General features: G+C 35.4%; 1 protein-coding gene across 7 annotated transcripts in view; it reads right to left on the reverse strand.

Moving 5' to 3' along the window:
- Positions 1 to 21,603, reverse strand: part of MGAT4C (MGAT4 family member C) — a 909,629-nt gene that overhangs the window by 29,028 nt on the left and 858,998 nt on the right. For 3 of the 7 annotated variants that reach the window (XM_050749432.1, XM_050749434.1, XM_050749433.1), the window contains one exon: positions 3,089 to 3,175. The exons of 1 other annotated variant lie outside the window; for it this stretch is intronic. The gene's annotated coding sequence lies outside the window, so the exon portion shown is untranslated. Of the gene's footprint in view, positions 1 to 3,088; positions 3,176 to 6,215; positions 6,299 to 9,389; positions 9,532 to 16,159; positions 16,479 to 21,603 lie in introns of those variants that run through there. 3 more of the 7 variants (XM_050749436.1, XM_050749435.1, XM_050749437.1) reach the window with 3 other exon arrangements.

A 21,603-nucleotide genomic window follows, 5' to 3' on the forward strand; every position in this document is an offset into this window, starting at 1 on the left:
CAAGTTAATTACTGCCTAGATACAATGGAGGTACAGGCATTGGGTAAATACAGCCATTCCAAATGGAAGAAATTGGCCAAAACAAAGGGGGCACAGGCCCTATGCATGTCCAAAATCCAGCAAGACAGTCAAATCTTAAGGCTCTGAAATTATCTCCTTTGACTCAAGGTCTCACATCCAGGTCATGCTGATGCAAAAGGTTGGTTCTCATGGTCTTGGGTGCTCTTGGGTAGCTCTGCCCCAAAGGCTTTGCAAGGTACAGCCTCCCTCCTGGCTGCCATCATGGGTTGGCATAAAGTGTCTGTGGCTTTTCCAGGTGCACAGTGCAAGCTGTCAGTGGATCTACCATTCTGGGGTCTGGAGGATCATGGCCCTCTTCTCACAGCACCACTACATGGTGCCCCAGTAAGGACTCAGTGTGTGGGCTCTGACCCCACATTTCACTTCTGCACTGCCCTAGTGGAGGTTCTCTATGAGGGCCCCATCCCTGCAGCAAACTTCTGCCTGGACATCCAGGTGTTTCCATACATCCTCTGAAATCTGTGCAGAGGTTCCCAAACCCCGATTCTTTACTACTGTGCACTGTCAGGCTCAATACCACATGGAAGCTGCCAAGGCTTGGGGCTTGCACCCTCTGAAGCCATGGCCCAAACTCTATGTTGGTCCCTTTCAGCCATGGCTGGAGCAACAGGGATTCAGGGCACCTAGTTCCTAGACTGCACACAGCACTGGGAATCTGGGTTTCACCTATGAAACCATGTTTTTCCTCCTGGGCCTCCAGGCCTGTGATGGAAGGGGCTGCCATGAAGACCTCTGACTTGACCTGGAGACATTTTCCCCATTGTCTTGGGGATTAAATTCGGCTCCTCATTACTTATGCAAATTTCTGCAGCCAGCTTGAATTTCTCTCTAGAAAATGGGATTTTGTTACCTATCGCATTGTCAGGCTGCAAATTTTCTGAACTTTTATGCTTTGCTTCCCTAATAAAACTGAATGCCTTTAACAGCACACAAGTCACCTCTTGAATGCCTTGCTGCTTAGAAATTTCTTCTACTAGATACACTAAATCATCTCTCTTAAGTTCAAAGTTCCATTAATCTCTAGAGAAGGGACAAAATACTGCTGGTCTCTTTCCTAAAACATAACAAGAGTCACTTTTGCTCCAGTTCCCAACAAGTTCTTCTTTTCAAATGCACATAGAAAATTTATACACACACATACACACACACACACAATGGAATACTATTTAGCCATAAAATAGAAGGAAATCCTGTCATTTGCAGCAACACGGATGAATCCTGTCATTTGCAGCAACACGGATGAATGCACGGAGTGCATTATGTTAAGTGAAATAAGCCAGGCACACAAAAACAAAGACTGCATGATCTAACTTATTTCTGAAATCTAAAAAAGTTGAACTCGTAAAAGCAGAAAGTAGAATAGTGATTACCAGAGGCTGGGAGGGGAGATGGAAGCTGGGTTGGTAAGAGGCACAGTTAGAATTAGACAGTAAGTGTAAGTTATTGCAGTCTATTACACATTAGGGTGACTATGGCTAATAACAATGCAGTGTATATATCAAGATATCCTGAAGCCAAGATTTAGAATGTTATCATCAAAAAAATTGTTTAAGGTGACAGATATGCTAATTACCTTAATGTGATCATTGTACAAGGTATACACAATCATTGAAATATCACACTGTACCACAGAAATATGTAAAATTGTGTCAATTATAAATACAAATAATTGTAAAAGAAATTAGAAAAAAAAGGGCAAACTATCTCCAAAGTAAGCTACAGAAGAGCAAATTACGCAAAAAGTAAACAGACAAAAATGACAAAAGTAAAAGTAAAAATCAATGAATAACATAAAAATAGAAACAAATGCTGGTCCTTCAAAAAGATCAATAAAATATATATTCCTCTAGCCATATTGATCAAGAAAAAAGAAAAGACATTATTAATATCATGAATGAGACACGTGTCATATCACTAAAGATTCTCCAGGATAATTGTATATTTTGAAAAAATATGCTAATAAGTTTGACAACTTAAATGAAATGGATAAATTCCTTGCAACACAGAATAATTATTTATGTATTAATAAAATAGAATAAGCAGTTAAAACATCCCTCTCAAAACACTCCATGTCTGTGTGGCTTCACTAGTGAATTCTACCAAATATTTTAAGGAAAAAGTACACCTACTCTACACGAGCTACTCCAGAAAATAGAAGAGAAGTAAATAATTTGTATTGTCTAGATCTAATAAAGCATTTTTATTAAATTTTATTTGATAATATTTTAAGAAATTTTATGAATAGTAGGAGTAAAAATGAGTATGTTGAAAACAACTTTATTAGAAATATTGTTAAGCATCTAAACATAGCTAAACAAGATTTTCTTTCTAATTTTTCCAATTTTAAAAGTATATGCCTACCAAATCTACAATGCCTCAACTGCTCCCCAATCATCATGCCAGAACCTGCAACATATCCTTCTTGTAAGCTGTGATTTCATATTTCTAATATATTTCTAACAGGCTCATGCTTATCACTACTTTGGATTCTTGCGTTTGCACCATCAAGACACTATACCCTTGGGAATTTCAATGGCTCATAATTTTGTTGAAGAGAGGACAATTTGCTTATCCTGTCAAATCAGTTTAGCCAGAATCCCCTATCTTCCATATCCGATCCCTCAATATCTGATCAAATTTCTCACCCACCACTATCCCCCAGGTAATATATGATCTCCCTGCCCTGCCATCAGTAAAAATCCTTTTAAGTCAGTTTAGCAAAAAATTATCCATCTTCTTAATGATTTTCAATCCACTACCTTGCATTCTTCTCCTTGGCTATAAATTCCAATTTGTCTTTGTTGTATTCAGCATTGAGAACAATCTCTTTCTCCTACTTCAATACCTCATGGCAGTAGACCCTTGAAATCCCTTGAATAAAGTCTAAACTGCCATCTTTAACAAGTGTTATTATTTTTCCTTTAACAGTTTTTGTTGCTCTGACTTGTATAGGATCAAATTCATTATTGGATTCCCAATCTTCTGACCCAGAATCCCAAGCACCTACCTTTGAAGCTATTGTCTTCACTTCTGGTTGATTGATGGATGAGCCTTTGGTGATTTAGACTCCTGAGCCAGTGCTCCAAATGATAGTCTGTTGAAGTACAGTTAAGGCAGAGAGACTCTCAGTACACTATACAAAGGCTGAGTTAGTCCTGTTTCTTTTTTTTAGAAGTTGGTTTAGTCACAGGTTTCTTTGTTAGGAAGGTACTGGCTGGATTGTAAGTCTTACTTCCTGTTTCTGTCTTTGAGTGGGAATTTACTTCTTGAATCCCTGAGCTGAAATATTTTCCTTGATTATTTGTGAGGCCACTCTGTTCTATTTGATCCTATTTCTCCCATGGTAACTTTTTAGTCAACAGAAACCCCCTTCTTAAACCCTTACTGATCGTATACTCCACTTCCTTACTTGTGGTCATGGTTTTGCTAAGGATAATTTGAGACTTCAGGATCTCTTTGGGAAACTGAAGATTTTCCAGAAGTGAGTCTTCTGAGATCTCTTCTTTACCATTGTTTCTGCTCCCCATTCATCCTTTTACTACCTTCAATCTACCCTTCAACTTTCTTGAATCTTTTGACACGTGCCTCTTCAGACCTCTTCCCTCTGCCTACCTGTCCTCCCAGACGTTTTTCCTTCCTGCTTCAGCCATTCAATCACTTGAACTTTAGGTCTCCTATTTCCATCATAACTTTCAAGGGACTCTAGGACCCCAAAAGCAATTGTCTGAGGTTGAAAAAGGGGGAAAAAAAGACTGATTGAAAAATAGTTTGGATATTTTATCCAGATGAGGCTTTGAAGACATCCAGATAGGTGCTTGATGTTCTTTCAGTCTCTTGCCTAAAATGTAGTCACAGCCTCCATAATATTGCATATATGGGCAAAAGAAAATCTTAAATGTGTCTTCTCCACAAATATTGGCTAAAAGTTTTAGCCTTCCTATTGAGAAGGTAACCTTAACTTGTTGCATCTGTCAGAAACGAAATGGATAAAACTATAAAGTAGAGGACATAAGAGAGTATTACTGTGTTGTCTAACTCCTGGCTAAAGTTTTAGAATAAAACCTTTACGATCTCTTATAATATATGTATACATTACATTATATATGTGCAATATATATTCATATATAATACCTATATGTATAGAATATATATATCCCATTCTCTGTATATATAGAATATATGTATATCCCATTCTGTAAATCTAGAGAATATATATTATATATATGTATATGCAGTATACATGATAATATATATCATAATATACATGAGATTTCTCTGTGGATGGTATTATCAAATTACTTAGTACTTTCTTTTTGTTTTTTAGAGACAGATTCTCACTCTGTCACTCAGACTAGAGTGCAGTGGTGCAATCACAACTCACTGTAGACTCAGATTCCTGAGTTCAAGGGATACTCCTGCCTCAGTGTCCCAAGTAGCTGGGACTACAGGCATGTGCAACCATGTCCAGTTAATTTTCAAATTTTTTTCTAGAGGTGGGGTCTCACCATGCTGTCCAGGCAGCTCTAGAAGTCCTGGGCTCAAGCAATCCTCCTACCTTTTTCTCCCAAAGTGTCAGGATTACAGGTATGAGCCACCACACCTGGCCTAAAATTTCTTAAGTTCTATTCCAATTTTCAGAGATAAATTTGTGCTTATATAAGGCAAATATTTCTAAAACTCTCAGAAACTAATTCAAATACTTTTCGAATTCACATGAAATGGATGTATATTTGACAATTAATACTAGCTTCATATTGTTTGTTTCATAAAAACAACTACATTTTCTGGTATATCAGCATTCAGTATAATATGAACATACATTTTTATTCTACTTGGGCTTACTAGTTGAATCAGGTAATATGTCTTCTAGATATTTAGGAATATAAACAATTATCAGTTTGACCTTAGAATAAGTATACAAGTAAAGGTACAGTAAAGAAGAGTTGTTTGATGCCCATTACTTCATATTTCTCAAGACAGCCATAAAACCCAAAACTGCGTGTTTAACTTCGTTGGTTTTTGCTTTTGTGATGCTTGCCTACCATGATGATGTTAACTGTAAAAACAGTTAACAGGGAAGTAAGTTGAGATTGTGGCTAGCTTTGCCTTGTATTACAATATCGTTGCCAAAAACAGTTTCCAAATTATTTTTGTTAACTTGAAGCTTTAAAGTTTTTCTAAGCTGTATTAAGTAATAAATATTCATTAAATATCTAGGTCATTTCTAAGTAATATGAACTACTGAAACACTAATTTGTTAAGCATTAGGTTTAATTTTATAGATTTTTTGGCATTTTATTTTAAAAATGAGACTAAAGATATTTGGACCTGTTAATAAACATGTTATTTTGTTACATAAAAATTGTGCTTTGAGGAAGCATGAACCTATAAGAAATTTTGAGACGATATATTCATAAAATTTGCTAGTCTTCTACATAATGCAAGACAGATAATTTACAGTCATCTTCTTCCCAGTTTTCTCAGTCAAAAGAAATATTACTAAGGGTCAAAAGCGATCATCAATATATGTAATTAAAACTACTAGAAATAACAACCATGAAGAGAAACATCTTTGTATGTAGAGTATGCAAGGAAAATACGATATATTTTCAAGAAAAATAATTCGATGTATGAAGAATGTATTTTTTGTCAAGGGAACAGGAGGGTAATTTTGTCCTAAAATAAAATGATTAGTTGTGCCAGAATCAGAAAAAAAAGAGAGAGAAGGACAAAAGCTAAACAGATATAGAAAGTTGTAAAAAGTTCATGGAAGAAAGAATTTTATATGTTTAAGCTGGTAAGATTGAACAGATTTATTTACAAAGTTTTGTAAAAGAAGAAGAAGCAGCAGAAGGAGGAGGAGGAGGAAAAGGAGAAGGAGAAGAAGAAAAAGAAGAGAGCCCAATGCTATAATAATGCAAAACTAGATTTTTTTTTCTGTTGAAAATGCCCGTTTTCTTGGATTACAGTACAAGGTCTTTTTGTTTGTTTTACCTTTTAAGTAATCTTCCTAGGAAGCCAAGATTTTGTGTCTTATCAAGTTAGTTTTCTGTGTTTATGTTAACCTTTACCATTGGCCTTGATTATTTAAGAGAACTGAGAGCTTGCAATTTAAAAGCACTAAAACATTTTACCTGTTTTACAGTGTTGCCTTTTCAAAACAAATCTTAAGCAAAATCTTGTTCTCGAACTGATCTTGAAATTTCTCGAAGGGACCCTGAATAATTTCAAAAAAATTGTTCTTTCACCTTGTAAAGAGAAATGCTAAAAATAGTTTGGTTTATTTAATTGATACATTGCATTGCATGAAAAAACACTTTCAAATAAGATACTTTAACTTTCCCTAAATTATATTTTTTTATGGGCAAACATTAGGCATTTTAGAAATTACATAAAATTCCTAGAAATTTGTCAATGTCCCTTCTGTCCACAATATATCTTGGTATAATATCATCAGGGGTGGCTCTAATTTTTATTTAAAATATTATATGCCTCAAAAATAGCCAAATTATCTTGTCCTTTGGGTTATTTTTATATTGAACTCTCATTACATGTTAATTTCCATTTTAAAGTTTTTGTCATTCACTCATATTCTGATTCTTCTCCAAAAATATTTGCAATCAGCTACAAGTCATAATGCTTCATGATGGTGTTGATTAATTTAGAGACCATAGTATAGTACTGAATTAAGGATTTTCAGAACTAGAGTAGAGAAGGAAATGGGTTTATGAAATTCCTAACCCAAGAGCAAGGAGAACAAAAATTATTTGTTCTGATGGATGATAATGAACTGAAGAAAAGTGATTATGGTTTCGTTTGAAAGTTTGTTGGTTCTTTAATGCTCTACTTTCTGGATATAAGCACTCTTTTCATTTTTCTCATATTTATAGAACCACAGAACAGGCCCAATCTGGTTCAACTTTGAATAATAAAATGGTGAGTTATTTTTCAGTTGCCATGGATTCTGGGTTGCAATTATGTAAACTGCTTATGTTCAGATAAACCACGTGTAACTGTAGTTAGAAACTAAATTCTAGGATCACAAATCAGGGACTGAATTAAGAAGGGGATATCTCATGACATAATCCAATCAGATCAAGTCCTGACACCACCCCATGGCACAATCCAGTCGGATCATGCCTCATGGCATCATCTCATTGTAAGATGCAATCAGCTCACACCTTGTTACCCTCTGCCTATAAAACCTGCCCCAGTCCCCAGTCTTCAGAGGCAGATTTGATCACTGCCTTATGTCTCCTTGCCAATTAACTCACAATAAAACTTTTATTTTCTCAAAGACTTGTGCCACATTGGGCAGAGAAGCCATTGCTTACTCAGTAACATTTACACTTGTAAAAATCAGTAGATTGTACTTTTGTAAATATAATATTTTCTCCTCGATCCTTCTAGAATTTGTAAACTATTGAATATTCTTATTTTCCTGGCAATACAGTTATTTACCTGAATTTAATAAGAATCTGTTCTCTTTGTAACAGAACACAATTGGAAACATTGGTTATATTTATAATGCTTTGACTTCAATGTCATATTTGAGAATGATGTGTATAGAATCCAAGTTATGGAATTTAAGTTAGTTTTATAGAACCAATTTTTACAAAGCTATCTTAAAAAAGCTGGCCCAATAATAATTGGCTTCTAGGGTTCCTAGCCATACAGATGAGTAAGGAAGATCACTTCCTAGCAGGCCCAGGGAAGATGGGCTATCTTGGGAACCTCAAGAAGAGAGGAATTCATTCAAATCTATAAGTACCAGAAGTGAAGTCTGATGGCCAGTTCTTATTAGCTTCAAGAGGTTTTTGAAATTATAACCTGAGATTCCTTATGAAAAGTTCCAGCAAAGAAAACTCAAAAAGACCTATGTGGTCAGTTACCATTCTTCCTTTCCTTATGTAAATAATCAGGTCAAATCTAATGAGACCAGATTTATTTTGTCTTTTAAAATAGAATAACCTCACTTTAGTTATCTTTGATAAAAAATGAGCGTGACTAGAAAGATGCATTTTATGTTTCAGTGGAAAAATACAGTGCACTCTTGTGAGTTCTCGATTATTCTAGCTTTTTTCCAGTATCCATCTACAACTTCCAATTTTCTCTCACCCTCCTGACTTGGAGTCAATGAGATGTAAAACTGTCCTTTTTTCAAAACTTTGCAAGCTGAAGCTCGACTATGTGATATAAACTTCATGGAAATCACTGTAACAGATTATGAATAGACAGCCTTTTTGCTTGTTGCTGTGTGGGCCATGCAGAATGTTCATGGAAACACTTCATGCTATCACTGAAAACATTCAACCTGCAAACCCAGAAACTTTGTCAGTTTGCCACTGCCATCCCCACTTCACTACCTAAAGATGCTTCAAACTCAAATCAAGATGTCTTCTTGAATGGCGGCCCTGTGGAATCAGAAACTGGATTTCTAACCATTAATTTTAAAAAAAATTTTCACAGAAATTCCCCGCATTAAATTCCTGACTGCTAACCCATCCAGCAAACATACTATACTACCATCTCCCAACAGGTGCTTCAGCTTGTCCTCAATGAGCAAAAGATAACTCAAAAAGAAATGGACTTGTTTTGTTCAATGGAAAAAACAATATTTCTTTTCTTGAACAAGAGGAGGGACTGACAAAGAATCTTTTCTTGACCAAACTTTAATCAGTCTCCTCTGAGCTGAACTAGGCCCCATGTTGGGCATATCCTCCAACAGCCTAGTTTTAGCACTTACCCTGTAGAGTCAGCTTAGCCAAAATCCCTTGCTCTCCACATTTCATCCCTCTCAATATCTGATCAAATTTTTTATCCACCACCATCCCTCAAGTAATGACTGATAAATCTATCTTGCATTAAGCAAGAAACTTGCTGGGTCATTCTTGCAAATAATTACTCTACTCTCTTAGTGATTTTTCCATCCACTGACTCACATCCTACTCCTTGGCTATAACCTTCTACTTTTTGTATTCAGAGTTTAGCCCAATCTATCTCCCCTACTACAAAACCCATTGCATTAGTCCCCATGAAGCTACTTGAATAAAGTCTACTTTATGTTTAATAAGGGTCATCATGAATAATTTTCTTTCTTTAACAGCATCTAAGAATCTGATTCATCTAATAATTGTGAATTATATAATTCTCTAATAATTATGACTCACATAAAGAGTATCTTCCTCTATTTATATTTTTCTCTTTATCATTATCATAGGAAAATTAAAAATTCTGCATTTTCAACTGTGTTCAATGAATGGTTGAGTACACAGATTAAAGGATAATGTCTTTAGAATTTTACTTACCTACTTGAAAGACTGCAGTACTTTGGGCAGCACAATACCAATAGTGAAGAATACTATCCTGAAATGGTTCATTATTTCAATACCGCATCTTCTACTTAGATGAGTCCATCATTCTTCCATTTTCTAATTATTTCAATCTGTGCTTTAGCATGGTTAGAATAATTTATGTGTGATGAAATACTCTCTATTAACATGAAATAGTAAAATATTTCAAGATATAAAAAATATAAGATCACCACGATCTGGTAGTATATCATAAGATTTACCAAAAGGTCTAATGGGCTTATATGCTAATTATAATTTATAATGAATGTGCCATTTAAACAAGAATAAGTATTCTCTTTTTTGGTCTGGTAGAATTCCAGTGAAGTATAAATATCATCATACATCAAACTTTAAAACAAAAAATGTGTTTAAACAAACAGACGAAAAAATCAATAAAAACAAAAAACTAATTGGTTTCAACAGACTCTGATGATTTATCAAAGGTGAACAGTATTTTTTGATGAGCAGCCATTTTTAATGTTGATGATAAAGTCAAGTTCATTAACTTTTTTGGTATCGCTTTTGTGTATTCTAACCATTGCTTAATTAGTATAATGGAAATATTCTCATATGCTTTCTTCCAGGGGCTTTAGTTTTTAGGGTAGGTATAATAACCATCTTAAATTAAGTGTATGGTGTGAAGAAGAGGATGAAGTCCCTTTTCTACCCTATTTATTCAGTCATATTGGGTGCCTTTGTTGAAAATCAATCGTGTATATATGTGTGGTTATATATTTGAAGTCTCTATTTGGTATATGTCTCTATTTTTCCTTATATCAGTATCATACTCTCTGGATTACTATCTGAAATATGATGATGTCAGTAATTTGCATTATTATGGAAGTTTTATCATCAATTGTCAATTTTGACAAAAACAAACCAGAATTTTAATTAAAAATTTGTTGGGTCTGTAAATTATACAATCCACTTACCAATTTCTACCAAAAAATTATTTAGAATTTGAGAATTTGCTGGATGCACAAATAAATTATTTGAATCTAAAAATATATTTTTCCCAACATGGTATTTATTTATATTTATTCAAGTCATCTTTAATTTGAGCAATGGTTTTATTTTTTCAGTGATTCTGACATCTTTCATGGCTTGTAAAATTTATTCCTAATAATTTTGTCTTTTTTCTATTATTACAAGTGATTTTTGCACATATGTTTCCTGCTACTACATAGAAATACAATTTATTTTTGTATATTGATGCCTTGGATCCTGTGACCTTGTTAAATTTAACCATCATGATATTGACAAGCAATAAACAGATTTAATACTTCTTTTCCAATCTCTAAGATTTTAACATTTTGTTGCTGTTATTGCTGCCTTATTTCCATGGCAATACGTAAATGGGCTTCCAGTCACATGTTAAATAGAAGTTATTAAAACAAACTTCTGTGCTTTGTTATGATGTTAGGAAGAAAGCATTAAGTATTTCAATATAAGGTAAGAAGACAGCGGTAGTTTTCTTACAGATGCACCTTATCACACTGAGGACATTTCCTTCTATTCCTGGATTGATGAAGTTTGATATTGAGAATAACTGTGGGATGAATTTTGTCAAATATTTTTTCTCCATCTGTTGAATTTAGGGAGCTTTTTCTTCTCCTTTATTGTGCTATATGATGGATTATACTTGCTGGTTTTGTAATTTAAACCAAATAGAAGTATACATTAAGTAATTATATAATTATTTTTATATACTGTTGATTTGCTAAGATTCTCTTTCTGCGTTTATGTTCTTCAGAAATATTGATACGTAATTTTCTTTTTTATTTTCCAAAATCTTTGTCAGCTTTTGCTATTGGAGTGCCAATCTCAGAGAAACCTTCAGTCTAGGGCTAATTTTGCCTTATAGCCAAGGCATACCCTTCTGAGTACTCTAATGACCCGCATATTACAAACTTTTTCATTTCAGTTAACAGAAATAAGAATTAGTCTTCCTTTGTGTGTGTGTTGCAGAAGACATTGCAACTGTTCCTTTCCAGTGATTCTTTAGCAACCTTGAATAGTTTGTTCACACACATGCCATGATAAATGTTCAGACATAAAATAATCCCTTTCTCTCTCTCCCTCTCTGCGGTTGTGTTTTCCATGCAGCTTTCTCCTCTCCAGTATCTGCTTGACAATTATAATTGTCAAGCAAGAATCCAAGTATCTTAGCTATGTCTCTTCAATTCAGAGAGATCAGTTGTCTCTTTGACTTCACTCTGCTTGTATTGTAACCCAGAAACTGTAGCCAGTAAGATATAAAAATAACCTCATTTCCACCCTCCACCCATCAGGAATCATTGTCTTGTTCTGCCTATTTTATAATGTCTAAATTTTGTTTTACATATATTAATTCTACTTTTTTTTTTAGTTGTTTAAGGATAGAAGTAAATCTGATCCCTATTTCTCCATCATGGTAAGAAGCATCTTTCTGGTTATAAGATTATTTGCCTACACATTCTTTCCTTTATTTTCTTGAAAACATTGCTCCATTATTGTCTTGCTTTCTGTGTTACTGCTGAAAAATCTAATCTTGCCTGCTTTTCTTTCCATTATAAATGACTTGTCAAACATGAATGAGTTGGTTGTGCTGAATATTTTATCTTTAAAGTGGAATCATATATGTTTTGGGGTTGTCAATTCTTCGTTAAGTACTCAAGAATTACTGAAGAAAATCAGAAAAATCACTCTTGATCACTTGATATTTAATTGTGTGTTTAATTCTAAACAGAACATAGGGAATATAGTGTAAGAATAATGCATAAATGTTATACATTCTGATAATGCCAGAAAATACCCAACTAAAAATACAAGGAGATAGAAAGGGGGAAGTAGTATAAACTAATACATCTACACTGTATAGATAATAGGTGTAAGTCATAAACTATTATTTAAAGCAAAACAGACATTAGAAGCAAAGTTAGAAAACGAGACTAATGAAATAAAGATAATTGTAAAAGCTAACTACTTAAACAAAACTGCAAGAGTTCCTAAATACCAAAATGAATACAAGAAAAATATCTGCAAAACTACTAGTGCTATGGCTTGAATGTCTGTCTCTTTTAAAACCCATGTTGAGGATGGGAGCAGTGGCTCATGCCTATAATCCCAGCACTTTGAAAGGCTGAGGTGGGCAGATCACGGGGTCAGGAGTTCGAGACCAGCCTGGCCAACGTGGCGATATCCCGCCTCTACTAAAAATACAAAAAGTAGTCAGGGGTGGTTGTAGGTGCCTATAGTCCCAGCTACTCAGGAGGCTGAGACAGGAGAATTGCTTGAACTCATGAGGCAGAAGTTGCAGTAAGCCAAGGTTGTGCCATTGCACACCAGCCTGAGCAACAGAGCAAGACTCTGTCTCAAACAAACAAAACCCATGTTGAAAGATAATCCCCAGTGTAACAGTATTAAGAGGTGAGGCCCTTAAGAGGCGATTGGATCATGAGGCTTCTGCCTTTGTGAATGGATTAATCTACTCATGGATCAATGGGCTAATAGATTAATGGGTTATCACAGGAGGGGTTAGTTATCACAAGAGTGGGTCTATTATAAAAGTTAGCTTGACTCTCTTGTGCCCTTTTAGCCTTGTGATGCCTTTTGCCATGTTGTGATGTAGCATGAGGCCCTCACCAGAAGCCAACCAGATACTGCTACCTGATATTGGACTTCCCAGACTCCAGAACTGTAAAAAATACATTTCTGTCTATATAAATTACCCAGTCTCTGTATTCTGAGATGGCAACAGAAAACACACCAACACAATCACAAAGGGAAATATAATACAATGAGCAACTTTCTAAATCAGAAACACAGAAGGTGCAAGAAGTCAAAATTCCTAATAATACGGGCCTTTAATTTTCACAGTTCAATATAAGTCAAGAGGCCAAAAATTGCCAAATATCACCACAGTAAATTGCATGAGCCAAGAACTTTTAGAGACATAAGCACAAGTTTATGGGTTCAAAAACACAGTGAAGGAAATTAATATTCTTCTCTCAGAATTTCCTAGTTTGAATAGTTTAAACATTAACAAACACAGAGAATATAAAAAATGCAAAGTTATCTTTTAGAATTTTAATTTTGTGTGAGTTTTGGTCAACAAAGTACATATGATAGGTAGAGATTAAAAAAATATTTCATACCTGACCATAAACCAGTATAATTCAGAATATTACAACAGAGGAGAGAACCACATTGCATGAGAGAGATGTTGTTGGCTTATAATAGTATAGTAGAAAATGAGATGAGAGAATTGAAGATATTTGGAAGCAAGTTATTTCCTAGGTAGTAGGATAGGGCTAATAGGCAGAAATTTAAATTTATATTTTAAATCCATAGATGCAGTAAAACTTTAGTAACTTAGGGTACCAGTGTAAAAAATGTATGTTAATATAATTTGTGAATAATACTGATTACTAGGAATAAACACTACATTGAATGTGGCAGACACAAACTCACCATTCTTTACCAGCTCCAAGGATTAAAAGAAAGTAAAATTTTGGTCTCAAATTTGTAACCAGGTGAGCATACCCTGATAATATAAACTTCCATGTCACAAGCTACTGCCTGAAAATATCATTCATGCAAATGAAGATGACTTACTTGAGCAGTAGATTTTGGTTCCATGTTCAAATAACATTTTATCTGCTAGATTTTTTTTTGTTTTGTTTTGGAATAATATTACAAAGGACAAGTATGTTTTTCTTTTAAGGCCATGAGTTGATTGTTACGGATTAGGTTCATTTGAAAAGTGGTAACTCATATTATCTTGATTTGAGTGAACTGTTTCTCAGGATGATACATCGTCTTTATATATCCTGAATGTTATAGACATTTGTTTGCTAACAGCATATCCCACAATACCTTTTATTTATTTCACACCCAATGGGAAATCATGAGGGTATTTTGTTTACTAATTACGTTGCGTTTTCAAAAACAGCTTCATCACAACTTTCTGATCCAAGGCTATTGATTACAGGACACAGTTATGGAAGCAAGGCTGTAACAATATCCTTACTTCTCTGTACCAAATATATGCAGCATTGGCATGTCTGCTTCAATAAGACTTAATCAGTTTTTGTTTGAATTATATGCGTTTTCAGAGAACTGGGTGAGGCCGGGAGCAATACTCAAGCCTGTAATCCTAGCAATTTGGGAGGCCGAGGCATGTGGATCACCTGTGGTCAAGAGCTTGAGACCAGCCTGGCCAAAATGGAAAAACCCCATCTCTACTAAAAATACAAAAAAAAAAAAAAAAAAAAAAAAAAAAAAATTAGCCAGGAATGCTGGCGGGCACCTGTAATCCCAGCTACTCGGGGGCTGAGGCAGGAGAATCGCTTGAACCCGGGAGGCGGAGGTTACAGTGAGCTGAGATCGCACCATTGCACTGCAGCCTGGGCAATAAAAGAGAAACTCCATCTCAAACAACAACAACAACAACAAAAACAAAAACAAAAAAACCTGGGTGGTGGGCCTGCTGCAGTGGCTCATGCTAATAATCCCAGCACTTTGGGAGGGCTGAGTTGGGAGGATTGCTTCAGGACAGGTGTTTGCAACCAGCTTAGGCAACATAGTGAGGCATCATCTCCACAAAAATTAAAAAAAAAAAAATAGCCAGGCTTGGTGGCACATGCCTGTGGTCCTAGCTACTTGGAAGACTGAAAGACTGAGGTGGGAGGATTGCTTGAACCCAGGCAAACAAGGCTGCAAAGAACTATTATCACACTACTGCACACCTGGGTAATGAAGAATTAAGACCTTGTCTCTTCAGAAAAAAAAAGTAAAAAGAAACAGATGAGTGATGAATGTTCATTTACATCAAAGTAATATTTCAAAATATAAACATTAAAATTATTTTGAAGTGATACTGTACCAAGTAATTCATTTTTAAAATAGAAATAAATCATTTCGCTCTGTAGTTCCCCTCATAAAAGACTATTATATGTGGATATATGGATAAATATACTAACATAAAAAATACAATTATATATTCATGCATTTACACTTAATTTTGAAATTATACATAATGTGGCATATATTCCTATACATATAAATGCACAATTATACATATATAAATAGAGCTATATTCACTTATAAATCTGTGAGCACGTACTATTCTTCCGCACCATTTAGTACCGGTCCTACCTGAATTTTACCTACGGTTTACAAACCACTAACAAAAAGAATATACGGCTTTTCTAGTGTCATGACGGTCCACAGAATCTTGGTTAAAAAACGAACAAAAAAAAGACTTTCTTAGTAAATTCTTTTCTCTCCTACTCTCATAAATATTATCATTTTCCATCATTCTATCCAAGCTTTTCTTCTTTTTCTTTGTTGCAATATTTTTGGTATTACAGAACTTCTCCTACAGCCATATTTAGAGCTTCAGCTAGGACTCCTTCCTGAATCCCAGTATCAGCTTTTGAATAATGACTATTCTCTTTACCTATTTTTCTGCTGACCAATAAAACACAATGCATCTAAAACTGTAATTTTCCTTTCCTGCCAGCTTCTCCTTCCAGGTTCTTATTTTTGGTAGGCTCAGTTTTCTCCGGGCTAATTTTATACCTTTTATTCTCTCATAATTAGAGACATGCCAAGTCCTCTCGTCCTCAATATCTCACCTGCCACAATGTTTCCTATTTAGTTATCACTGCCATAATCAAAGTTCCCGTTAATACTTCCTTTAATTTTGGCAACAGCATTACATTACTGATGGTTTTCCCTACCTGTTCATTACAATTTTGAAGCATCAACCCCTAAACCGGAAGTGGGAAACTAGTTTTGGACGTTCCATCCCTAAACCAGAAGAGGGATGATCCGCCCTTGAGAAGAGATCTTGATGCACTCCCAGCCTACAAGCTTTAAGCAGATGCCTGCTTGACGATGTTAATGGGGGAAACGTAACAATCCTGCCTTGCTGTGCTGCGATGTGAATCAAGAAGGCTGCCTGCAAATGATCTCAGTTAACTCGGTGAGAAACAGTCATGGCAACATCATGTGTTAGCGTGAACCTCAGCCTGCCCTGTTCGGAGCTCCAGGGGGAGGTCCTTTCAGGTCAGGGTTTCCCCGGACCTCATAATTTATGCTATGAAAATTGTGCAGAAGTCGGTCTGCTTTCGCCCTGCTCTTGGCAAGAACTGGGGGAAGAAACCTAATGCCCCTTCGAAAGTATGTATTAATTTTTCAGGGCCTGGAATTTGCTGAGCTTGTATTTGTATTCTGCATTTTATGAAAAAAAGTGACAATGAGGAGGGCCAAGGAGTACTTGGGAACGTGGAGGGCTTGAACAATTTATTATTATTATTATTATTATCATCATCATCATCATTATTATTTATTTTGAGACAGGATCTCTTGCCAGGTTGGAGGGTTCAAATGATACTCCCACTTCAGCCTCCTGAGTAGCTGGGACTACTGGCATGTGCCACCATGCCAAGCTAATTTTTCTTTATTTTTCATTTTCTTTTTCTTTTTTTTGGAGAGGCGGGGATTTGCCATGTTGTCCAGGCTGGTCTTGAACTTCTGAGCGCCAGTGATCAGCCTCAGCTTCCTGAAGTGCTGGGATTACAGGTGTGAGCCACCACACCCGGCCTCTGTGTCCTACTTCTGTTTTTTTCACTTCTGATGTGAAATAAACAAAGTTTATTCTGTTTTGTAATAATAAGAGTAGTTATATTAAATAATAGTAAGGCTGGTGCAAAAGTAATTGTGGAAAAAGCACAATTACTTTTGCACCAACGTGTGTGTGTGCGTGCGCGCGCAATTTTTTTTTTTTTCTTCTGGGAAATAAAAAAAGGAACTGGGGCCCAGTGTCCTGGAAACTGGAGTACTTCTAGCACTGTCTCCCTTTGCTGCCTCCCAACAAGCTGTTTGTGCTGTGGTCATGCCAATCAGCTGGGCTTTGAGGAGGAACTGGAGGACCAGCTATGAATGCACTGTGAGCGAGCATCTCCCATCTTGACGTATGGAAGGCAGAGGTCTGGCATCCTTTGTGTCAGGACACTGAAATTTATCCAGATTAAGTATAACCTTTGCCCAAATCCACCTGTCTGGAAGAAACACATTGCACAGTTGCCACCACAGTAAGTCTTGGATTGCTTGAGACAGGAGTTTTAGCAATTGCTGCAATAACTGGAGGAAGAAATAAAAATCCTTAGCAGCTTCATATAGAGAGTTTCAAGATGGTGACTCAGGATCTGAGCTGTCAACTCCAACAGTTCCCTCTGATTTTTAATGACCTTAAAGTGCTTTCATTTAGTGCCTTACTTGTATATAATCTCACATATTTTGTAAATGCAAAGCAAGTAAGCACATTCAAGGGCTATTGATCAATTACTTTTATTTCTTTGAGGTTCTGCACAATTGAACATCCCTGTGTTTTGGACACTTGAAGCTTGTAGGTGAGTGGTAGTAAGTATACAATTCCAAATAAATGGGCTACATTCCTTTCTCATGCACAGCACCTAACCGACTATTATTTCACATTGAACGCCAGTGGAATTATTCATAATTTCCAGGTGGCTCACATAGAATAGGCAAGGACTGAGATTTGCTTGTAGGATGAATAGGAAAAAAAAGAAATCAAGCATAACTTAAAAGTAATTACCCTTTTTTGGGAATGGAGCCCCAAATCTTTGATGAATTGTCATCACATATCAACTAAATGTACTCAACTGGGCCAATTCTTTTTCTAGAAGGAAACACTAATGCAGTTTATTAGGACACTACTCTAAAAGACAAATGCGATGTTCCTGTGTCATCAAGTTTTGTCACAGGGTTGAAATGACCTATCCCAGTGAAATTTCAGAGCCAGAAGATTTTCAAGTACCTATATGGAACCAGAGGGAGATAGAATGACCTTGCCAGGACTTGGACTTGTTTGGCAAAAGCCCTGGTTAAAGCCAGACCCAAGCTGTGGAAACTAATATTTTGTGCAGACAGGATAGTTCCAAGGAAGCTGTGCATTTTCCTGATACCAATGTTATCATCCCTGTGCCTGAACGTGTCTCCTGGGACAATGCAACAGATATCTAGGAAAGTTCTGTTGGACTAACCTTTGCAATTCAGAATTGAGTGGTAGCAGTCCTGTATTCAAGGTGAGGACACTTAACACAGAAGTAAAAACCAATCTGTATGTTAGTTCTAGATTCCCCACTCCTGATTAGAAAAATTTAGGGATTCAACTACTTAGAAGCACGTAAAGCTGAGAAGGATGTTATTGGTGCAACACAGTGTATGTATATTCATTCTCAAAGGCCTACGTGTAAATTTTTTTTTTTTTTTTTGGTATGCAGACAGGTTTTTCTACACAATTTCTTTCCACCTTAGGTGTGCTACATTTCTGTGCATTAGCTTAAGAACACTAATGTTCTCTACATTTGTATCTCATTTTAATATCCAGGGATTTGCTCTCTTCTTTTATCAATTCTCTCATTTTAAAAGTTAATTTTTAAGTCAGCAAAATGTTACCTTATTACTGAAGATGCCTCTGAAGCCTATTTTCAGTCAGAAGTTGTTCATTTTTTTGAACTCGTACCATTTTATCTGTACATCTCTTAGTTTCTTTAATACTTTCTACTTCTTAGAATTGTCATCTGTATGTCTTATTTCCCCTTGGATTCTGATCTTCTTAAATTTGAAAATACTTAAAAAAAAACACTTTTATTACATCACTTGAGTACATAGGGGAGTGTTTAAAAAGATTACAGCTACCACTCTGGTTTGAGTGTGTGTGTGTTTGTATGAGTGTGTGTGTGTTTACATTGCAGGAATCTTGAACGTGGAGCTATATGACAAACTATCAGCCATGAAGATTTGTATTTATTATTTACAGCACAGCACCCCTTGAAAACTTGCTTAAGACTTTCCCTGATATAATCCAGATCTGTATGTCATTTTGGGGCTCTTTAATTGAAAAATCACAAATGAGCATATCAAACTTAACTTTGTCTACTAAGAAGGTACCATACATTTCTCTTATTGTTTATAACTTATTTAAGTGAGAAGTGAGGATAATGCCGCTTGTTAAATTATATAATAAATATAAACATCTTTTAACTGCTATGAATAAAAATATTTTAAGATACTAAAAATGTAGCAGAAAAAAATATTGACACTGTGTACAGTTAGAAGATTAACAGCAAAACTGAGTACTGGGGGAAACTCAGACATGTAATCTAATCTGTCTAATATCAAAATTCATATATGATATAAAGTTTGAGGAGTCTCACAATTTAGGGACAGGTATTTTTGGAATCTGCTGGGCCATCTACTTGTCTTCACTGCCTCATACATATACATATATATGTAGAGAAATAACATTTTTAACTATTCTATTTGCCATTGGAACACAATGAATCTCTATTATTTACCTCTAATCATTGTTCATGAAGGCAGATAAAGTATTAGCTATACAAATGTTATTACATTTCTTCTTGGGAAGATAATGTGTGGGAACTTGTTAGCTTTCATCAACTCCAGAAAAATGCTCACTTATTAAGGAATTTATGCTGATATGCAATGACAAGTGAATTATTACACTGTAGAGTGCTTTGCTTAGAATGCATATTACTGTGCATGTAATCACAAATTCCTCAGGTTTCTGGAGTGTTACTTGGACTATATGCAACAAACCACCAAACACTAATGGGCTCAATTCTTTTCCTTCAGCTCTTCAAGGTTGCTCTTCCTCAGTGCAAACTATTCTGTGGCCCTATGTATAAGTGGGAAAGAAGAAAAACAAAATTCTACCCATCTAAATGAAAGTGGTAACGTTAATCTACCCCAAGGCACTAAACTGTAGTATTTTATTTAATCATTTATTTTAAAATCAACAGAATGCAACAGTAAATTACATTCCCCAAATCATAAGGGCTGGTATTCAACACTTAACCTCAAGTCAGGGAAAACGTAAGTCTTGCAGTCAACTCTTCATCTGTCTCACATGGTCCACTGTATGTATCTGACTTGCTTTGCTTGCTTTTTTAAATGCTTGCCCAACTTGTTTTTCAACTTTGCTTTGTGGAAGGCTGCGTATGCCCTCAGGGCAGTATTCAGTACTTTCTGACAAACAGAAAGAATGTTGCTGACATAGCAAAATCTTCAGAAAGCCAGAAAAATGAAAAGTTTTTCTGAAACATATTTATAATTACATTGTGTACAAAATCTCAGATATTGATAGGAGCACATGTAATTGTTTCGCTGTTTCATATTTTTTTACAGTCCCAAGTTGTATGTTCATCTATAGTATAGGTGGTAATGAAATAGAAAACATATTATATATATAAGGAGAGAGACAGAGAGAGAGAGAGAGAGAGAGAGAGAGAGAGAGGCTAGAGTATCCCACAATGATGTCCGGCAAGATTTACATTAAGTTTCACTTTAAGCTTCAACGTAAATAGAAAACGTGTGGCATTGACAGGATCAAGATTTCCTGCCAGTGATTACAGAAATAATAAAAGTTGAGATGAGGATTGGGAAGGGACAGTAAACTCTTCCAATATTAAAGTTAATTGAGACAAGTTATGTTGTAATTTATTTACCAACTTCTTTTTTACACTATCATTCTCTTAAATATTTCTTTTTTTTTTTCTGTGAGCTAAAAAAAGGCTTGGTTAGAATAGAATCAGTAGTAGCAAACATTGAACTAACTACATCAGCAAGAGAACAGGAATTAACTCGTTCTGAGAAAAGTTATGACTGTGAACACTGCTTTGATTTGTGGTGGGGAAGAGAAGAGTGACAATGATGATGAAAATAACTTAAGTCTTTCAAAGGGCTATAAAACATGCTTTGTTAAATCCTCCATAAAACTCATGAGGTAGGTAAAAATATATTCATGAATATTCTTATACTACAAATACAAACTGAACTAAGATAGGTTTAGTGGTGTGCCCCAGTGTAATAGATAGCAAGTATGCTGTCATACCTATGTATGATAAATGGCAATTTGGTTTCAACACAGGCCTTTGTAAATAAATCTCTGATGTTTTACACATCTTAGTCTACACAGAGTTTATCAGAGAGATAACTATTAGGTGCTTCAAAGTCAAGTTAAAAATTGGTTAAGCAAATAATATTGAAGAACAGTAGCAATCATGTTTCCACCATTAACGTTAAGACATAATACTTAAGATGATTATTTTTCCTTAAAGGATGGTATAAGCGTTTA

This window comes from Macaca thibetana, chromosome 11 (genome assembly GCF_024542745.1).
Source record: "Macaca thibetana thibetana isolate TM-01 chromosome 11, ASM2454274v1, whole genome shotgun sequence".
NCBI classification, from domain to species: domain Eukaryota; kingdom Metazoa; phylum Chordata; class Mammalia; order Primates; family Cercopithecidae; genus Macaca; species Macaca thibetana.